Source organism: Gouania willdenowi, chromosome 11, assembly GCF_900634775.1.
Source record: "Gouania willdenowi chromosome 11, fGouWil2.1, whole genome shotgun sequence".
Classification (NCBI taxonomy): Eukaryota; Metazoa; Chordata; class Actinopteri; order Blenniiformes; family Gobiesocidae; genus Gouania; species Gouania willdenowi.
In genome coordinates, this window is record NC_041054.1 from 262,589 (window position 1) to 268,672 (window position 6,084).

Consider the following 6,084-nt stretch of genomic DNA (forward strand, 5'->3'; position numbering starts at 1 on the left):
GAGATGAAATAGAAAGAATCTCTTTGTTATTAAACCCAACTATAAAGTATAGTTTAACGCATTTATCGATACATGGCCACAACCTGCTGTTTTTTGTCATATATGGTGAATTGGCCCTAGTCAGCTTCCGTAATTTTGAATTTATTAGCAAACCAACTTTTATCAGGATATTGTTGTATTTTAACTCCTTTTTCAAAATGTAGACTTTAATCTCAAAATATCAACTTTAATCTGTTGTTGATATCAGCGAACTTTTGGTTTAAAACATCAGAGGTGGCGAAAATACTCGTCTTCAGTAAGTAAAAGTATAGATCTGAATATAAAATGACTCTGGTAAAAGTAAAGTGTTGAAGTTGCTCCCTTACTTGAGTAAAAGTAAAAAAGTACAAACGACTAAATGTACTTTTTGTACTATATAAGTAAAAAATTTTTTTTTTTTTTTTTTTTTAGAAAACTGGTTCATGGTAACATTTGTAAATAAAATGTTTCAAGAAAAAAAAAGTACAAATGCTCAATAAAACTCAGTTTAACATTTTTAAAAACTTAACAGAAACTATATAAAACTAAAGCTCAAACTACCAAAATTTTGCATGTTTTTACGTCGTGACGTCATCTTCAAAGGTATTAAAAGTAACGAGCTCATTTTTAAAATGTAAGGAGTAGAAAGGACAGATATTTGTTCAAAAAAGTAAGGAGTAAATGTGAAAAGTTGCCAAAAAAAATAAATGCTAAAGTTAAGTACAGTTCAGTCAGGATCACTTTAGTCAAATAGCTTTATTTAGCATGCATTTAGATTTGGTGGTAAGGTTCCGTTCTGGGACTTTTCCAGCAGCTGCATGGAAAACCGAAGTGAAGGAGAGTCAATTGGCTTTTCCATGTGCTATATGAAGAGGCATAAGCAGAGAGAGTGGTCAGCAGGACCCCCTGGACAGAAGCAGAGATGTTTAGGTGGCAACAAAAGACAGAGTTTAATTAGACAGAAGAGGAGGAGCTGGGGTGGGGGTGGGTTGTGGAAGTAAGCAGAAGTAGGCGTGTTGTCGTGGTTTAAATGCGGCGCTAAGACCAACTCTAACCAATGGGAAGCATCGAACATGATCAGCTGGATGATTAACTGATTAGAGGATGGATGCTGTCAGTTGTTTACAGCTACTGACATATGAAGGGGCGGGGCTAGCTTGACTTCTGTGCCTGCCTGAACTAACGCATTGTCGAATATACCAGAACAAACTAGCTAAGTACAGTAACAAAGTATTTGTACTTGGTTACTTGTCACCTGTGTAAAATATTAAAACAGTCCTGGGTTTTCTTTTCATTGTGAATCTTGAAGTTTGTATTTTCTTCTTCTTCATCCAATATCTACAAAATTCTCAGACGCAACATAAAAACGAACACAAAGTGTCCACATCACATCCTGTCAGCGCAGCTCTTTCACAGTAAAAATCACTTCCCCTCTGAGAGCTTCACACACACACACGGATGGATCACTCCATACAGACTGTGCAGTCATCCGACAGCATCCGACTCCCACTGAAAGTTCACATTTCCCACGTGGATGAAGCCTGGGAACCAGAGGACGCTTTGAAAACAGCAACACATGATGGAAACCAACAGCATCAGTGTTTATTTCATACAAATGGAATGTTTACAGAGGTGTGATTGGTTAAAAACACGACGCCAACAGTCGAAGGTTCACATTTGGTGCAACAATGCAGTACAGTTCATTATTCTGTGATTAAAAAACATTTAAATATGGTAAAATGTCATCGTCTCACTATCATAGACAAATATTTACTTCTCAAGAGCAATGTACACATTACATTTTAATGTGTTCACAAAATAAAAAGCTTAAAAAAATCTGATTATCCCCAAAATAAATTTAAATAAATCTCTATTTTTCATAATAATTTTCCATACAAACGCCAACCTAACATGTCTAATTTTAATATCATAAATAATTAGTAATAAGTGTAAATATTATTATTTCTTTGTATTACATAAAATCATTCAATGTCATAAGTTGACCATCATGTATATGTGAAATAAAGTTAAATTCATGTAAAATCTTAAAGAAACAAACCATTTTCCATCAAACTCCAGCTTCCTGTAACACATTAATTTCCTTTATAGACACTTTTCTTTTCCACCTCGAGGACGTCAAACATCTCATCCATCAACAACAAACATGTCATCCAACACACCCACAAACATGTCTCCAGTCCCTTCAGTCTGATCCAATAAGCTCTCAGATCATTGGTTCTGTCAGGTGGACCCTCTCTGCCATTCGTCGGGCGCTGTACAGAGACGTTCCCATTCCCAGGGCGGCCATCGTAGCAGCGATGGGTTCAATGAGGTTTTCCTGCTGCTGCATTCGTACCTCGCCAGACATCTGCCTCTGCAAACACACACATGAATCAGATAAAAGATCATTCACACCATCTACGGGACCATCTACAGGGGGAATAAAGGGGAGAGATTTTTGGGGTCCATCCATAAAGTCAGTAAAATGATGGTCCATTGTTCTATGAATCTGTGATAACCACATTTATTTATTCATCTGAATAATATCCACTGTTATCCAGGGACGTTTATTATTATTATTATTATTATAGTCATCTTAATAATGGAAATCCTGGTTTTAATCACTAATAAAATGGGTAATGAATATTAGAGTGAAAAAAACAGACATAAAAAGTGGTGAAAAGGGTTCAAAGTGTCAATATTTAAACATTTGGTAAGACTTTACTTGAAGTTTTATACATAAGGCTGACATTATGTTGTCATTCTGTGTCATTAGCATGAATAATGTGTCATGAAGGATTTCATTAAGTGTCGTTTGCTAAATTATGACACCTTTGGAGCTATGTTGGCATTTTTTGGGGTTAGGTTGAGGGATCTAGTGTAGGGTAAGGGTAACAAAAGGTTTGCCTTCATGACACCTTATTCATGCTAGTGACAGGTGTCATGTCATAATAATAATAACATTCGTAATGTCAGTATTTATGTATAAAACTTCAACTAAAGTTTTACCGAAAAGTTGGTATGAACAAATAGTTTAATATGGCAAATAATGGGCATGTCAAATGGTGAATGTGGTTAAACTGGCAAAAATAGTCATGAAATTTGGTGAAAAGGTTAAAAGTGACAATAATGGTTCAATATATGCGACATTACGTGGAAAAGTCTTGAAAGTGGAAAAATTTTTTGCAGAAAAGTCACTGAAATGTGATGAAGTGTCAGAAATGGGAGTAAAGTAGCAAAAATACATTAAAAGAAGCAAAATAATGAGTTTGGTGTAGCTGCAGAAAAAGGTTAAAAATAAGTAAAAGATATTCTTTGTTTCTTGAAGGTATCTGGAGACCCCCTCCCAGTGTATTGCGACCCCAAATGGGGTCCAGACTTCAAGGTTGAGAACCCTTGTACTATGGTACACACCAAATTGTTATGGTTGTCTTTTGTTTATTTATACCCAGAGTAAGTGTGTCCAAAATTAATGTAAAATAAAACCAATATATAAAATATTGTGATCTCTGTGTATCGTCTCAGCCCTAATATGAACATATCCAGATATCATATTTGTGTTTGGTGCAGCTTTTTTCTGCACAGTCAGCACCAGCTCTGAATAGTCTGAACACATTATAACTGCCTCTGAATTATTAATTCCATCAGGAGTCGACACTAAAAGCTACAGCGTACAGAACCGTATCGTACAGTCTGTATGATATGTTTAAAAGATAAATGTGGTGATACAGAGACCCTGATGGAGGCTGAGGTGATGAACACTGACCTGGAGGAGACGGAAGTATCCTGGAGTCAATCTGCTCAGTCTGATGATCATTTCTGCTGGGATTTAACTGTCAAATAAAAAATAAAAAATAAATGGTCATTTTAATTCATCCAAAAATACATTATTTAAATCAAATATTGACTGTCACAAGCAAATATGACTAACTGAGATAATCTTTAATGAACATTTATTTTCTTACTATGGTTATTAATGTGGTTATTGCTGGCATTATTATTATTATAATAACTTTTACAAACGTTATTATTCATTACGGCTGCTATTGTTGTTTTTATCACCACTGTTGTGATTGTTTTTCCTCCTTCGCTCCTATTTTTACCATCTTTTGTACATAATTTATATTTAATGTTTTCATTTACGCTGTTGGTCCATTTGTCTGAAATAAAGTAACAAACAAAAAAAAGAAGAAAATCAAACAAAACAGCTCTAAATGTTGACATTTATTATTTTGATAAATTTAATGTAAAATGTAAATGTAAATCTAAATGTTAATTCTAAATGTTAAATTGGTCGCCAATTGTAAAGCTAAATGTTTAGAAATGATACAAAGTGGAAAGGTCAGCACCTGTCGACCACGTTTAGATTTACACCTGGCAACCAGTTTAACATTTATATTTAGATTTAACGTTTAGATTTAAATTTAGATTTAACATTTAGATTTAGATTCAACATTCAGATTTAGATTCAACATTTAGATTTAGATTCAACATTTAGATTTAGATTCAACATTTACATTTAGGTTTAACATTTACGTTTAGATTTAAAATTTACGTTTAGATTCATCATTTACACTTGGATTTAACACTTACATTTAGATTCAACATTTACATATAGATTTAAAATTTAGATTTAGACTTACTCTTTACATTTAGATTTATTTTTTTTGTGTACACATTTTTAAACAGTGATATAGAACATGCTGTTTTACAAGAATTTCTGTCTCAATTGAAAGAAAAACGAGCTAATTATTTACATTGTGCACCACACAGAGTTAGAATACACGTGATGATGATGAAACACAGCTTTAAAAATAACTTTGCATGAATTAAAACCCTCATAAATATGACTGAATCTGATCATAATAATAATCATAACAATATTCATTCAAAGTGTGTCTCACAGTTTGACGAGTCCTGATCAGGATCCAAAGACGGCTTCCACAGAGGGTAGCAGCAGGATGAGGATCCAGTGTGCGTGTGCGTGTGTGTGTGTGTGTGTGTGTGTGTGTGTGTGTGTGTGTGTGTGTGTGTCCTGGCTGCACAAACACAGACTGAGCTGTGTGTGAACAGAGGCGACCTGTCAGGGATGATCATGTCATTCTGCAGAATGAAAACACAGGAAAGAAGAAGAAGTTGTACGCTTCAGAGAACATGTGTGTTAATGCTCTGCAGCAACTTATGTAACCCCAAAACACTCAGGAGGAATAACCTTTTAACCAATGTACCTCAACAGCCTCCACCAGGGGAAGAAAAGGCATCAGAAGAAGAAGAAGAAGATGTAGAAAGAAAAAGCATTTGGTGCATGAAGTCATTTAATAATATATAAAGCCTTTGGTTTTTATTGTCTGTTCAACTGTTTCTGTTGAGTTCAGTGGTTACATAAAAGACTTCATGGAAACTTATCAGAGAAATGGGATTTTTAGGTTGTTTATTTTACAATTATGGGACAAAAACAATGAAATTGCAAAGAAGCGAAACAAACTGCCTTCAGAGATGAATCAGCATCCAATGTGAACAGTTTTAGATTTAATATTTCTATTGCTGATGTTAAATGTTTTTACTGCTGATTTTAAATGTTTTTACTGCTGATTTTAAATGTTTTTACTGCTGATTTTTAATGTTTTTATTGCTGATTTTAAATGTTTTTACTGCTGATTTTAAATGTTTTTATTGCTGATTTTAAATGTTTTTACTGCTGATTTTAAATGTTTTTATTGCTGATTTTAAATGTTTTTACTGCTGATTTTAAATGTTTTTTTACTGCTGATTTTAAATGTTTTTACTGCTGATTTTAAATGTTTTTACTGCTGATTTTAAATGTTTTTTACTGCTGATTTTGAATGTTTTTACTGTTGATTTTAAATGTTTTTACTGCTGATTTTAAATGTTTTTACTGATGATTTTAAATGTTTTTACTGCTGATTTTAAATGTTTTTACTGCTGATTTTAAATGTTCTTACTGCTGATTTTAAATGTTGTTACTGCTGATTTTAAATGTTCTTACTGCTGATTTTAAATGTTTTTACTGCTGATTTTGAATGTTTTTATTGCTGATTTTAAATG

General features: G+C 33.4%; 1 long non-coding RNA gene across 1 annotated transcript; it reads right to left on the reverse strand.

The window, feature by feature from the left end:
• Nucleotides 1-2,150: 2,150 nt before the first annotated feature.
• Nucleotides 2,151-5,001, reverse strand: LOC114471840 (uncharacterized). Its single transcript, XR_003675034.1, has 3 exons — nucleotides 4,923-5,001; nucleotides 3,785-3,851; nucleotides 2,151-2,392 (listed from the first exon to the last, which is right to left on the reverse strand). It is a non-coding gene; the product is annotated as an uncharacterized LOC114471840 (long non-coding RNA).
• Between the last annotated feature and the right edge of the window lie 1,083 nt (nucleotides 5,002-6,084).